Here is a 2,004-nt window from a genome sequence, read left to right on the forward strand (position 1 = left end):
AATGCTATTTATTTAAAAAAAAAAAAAAAAAAAAAAAAAAAAAAACCGTTATCCACTTAGTACATGTGTAAACATATCTTCAGAAAAACGCTTCCATCTCCAAATGAATTTTTAAACAGAATTTGCATTTACATATGAGCCTTTAGAACGCGGGAAAAAAAGGTCCTCGTATATAAAAATGGAGAGAACGATAGTGTAATATGTACCAAAGGCCATACATAGCACCATATGTTATTTCATATGTTGTAGTATCGTATAGTGACATGTAAAGCTTTGCATAACATGCATACCGATGATAGCTCAGTTGGTAGAGCGGCAGACTGTAGTTGTAATGGTTATCTGTTGGTCACCGGTTCGATTCCGGTTCATCGGATTTTTTTTTCCCACCAAAAAAGTGAGCTGGTTGAGCCACGACGAAAGAAAAATTTGCACGTTCAGATATAATTAGAAAATGCATAACATTATAAAAGAAAAAACAAACAATTTGTATCCTTTTTAATCTGTAGTTTTTTAAAATCGAATGCGTTACCCTTTTTTAGCCTTTTCAAATTATGCGCTTACCTTGTACACGCAACTTTTTCCCCCTTCTCGCACTGTTCAATAAAATAGTTCATAAATACTATTGTTAAACATTTACGAATGATAAATTTATTCCATGTATTCTCAAAACAGAAATTTCATTCGTGATCTCTACTTTGTTTGTGTAAAAAAACGCGAATGAGATGTAAAGCAAAACATCCACAAAAACTTTCCATAAGCGCTCTCCACTGTTCATGTTTTTTCCTCACTTTGAAGTGCTCATATGATGGACAGCTAATGTTTCATCATCCAGGAAAACTTTATTAACTTAAAATTCGGACGCATAATACGTGCGTTCAATATTTAAACTCCTTTGAACAACAAATGTACAAGTGAACACACGGGTTCACACGTTTTGCTGTACCTCTTAAAGAATAAAATAAAAATAAAACGAAAAATGTGTACATTTCCGTACACTCAAGAAGAAAAGGAAATTATCTGTTTTTCCCTTTCATCCTTTATGTACAAAACGAAATTGTGCCCTTTTGCATAATAAGTGTTGCCCCGCAAGCACCTCACACGGAAAAAAGTGGAGGTTACGTCATATCAAAAAGGTTTTTTCTTCCCCATATGTCTTATCCGTTGTGTATTAATTTTTTTTTTTTATAATGAAAGCGAGTTAAAACATACACTGTGATGTGTTCCATTTGTGGGACCTTTTCCCCTGTTCGCATTTGTTCATAACAAATTTTAGTGTCACAAAATACTGTAAAGCTTTTAAAGCGTTAAGCGACAGTACGTTTTTATTTTCGTTCGCCATAACGTGTAAAGCTCATTACATTGGTATGTTCAAACTTTATGCCATTACACATTATGCGTAGTATTAAAAACGTACCCCAAGAACTTCTGGGCACTCCTACGGGACTTTCTAATTCAAAAGATTAACGAGGTTGGTGATATAACAAAAAGTGTACCCTACCCACCCTTTGCTAAATCGCTTTCTTCAAAATTTCGTCTTACCTTTTATATTTCATTCATATGGTGAAAAAAATATGCAATTCTCTAACTTTACAAATTATGTCCTCCAAAAAAAAATTTATGTCACGCGTGTTTGCTTATAGACCCTATTTATTTGGCATCACCCTAAATGTGTGGTCCAGGGTTTCATTTTATTTCGGTGCATTGTTCAAAATCGCAAAATTTCACAATTAATTAATCCCACGACGGATACTGGCAGAGACACAAACGTGATTAATACACGCATTAGTACTCACGTAGGGTTGTACGCTTCCTGTGAATGAATAAGCTGCGCCACTGAATGAGCTAATTTTTTTCCCTCTGGTTAAGGTCACATAGATGGAACTACACAACTTCGTAAGACCGTGCTGTTTGTATGAAGAGTCTCTTCCTTTACCTCCCCTATGTTTTAGTTTGAATTCACAAATATCATATATTCACTGAACGAAACTGTAAAAAAAAAAAAAA

The 2,004-nt window shown here is 34.2% G+C and overlaps 1 non-coding gene across 1 annotated transcript; it reads left to right on the top strand.

Annotated features, from left to right (window-relative positions):
- The first annotated feature begins 289 nt into the window (after positions 1-289).
- Positions 290-373, top strand: AK88_00951. The gene has a single exon. It is a non-coding gene; the product is annotated as a tRNA-Tyr (tRNA).
- The last annotated feature ends 1,631 nt before the right edge of the window (positions 374-2,004 follow it).

This window comes from Plasmodium fragile (assembly GCF_000956335.1).
Source record: "Plasmodium fragile strain nilgiri unplaced genomic scaffold supercont1.8, whole genome shotgun sequence".
NCBI classification, from domain to species: Eukaryota; Apicomplexa; class Aconoidasida; order Haemosporida; family Plasmodiidae; genus Plasmodium; species Plasmodium fragile.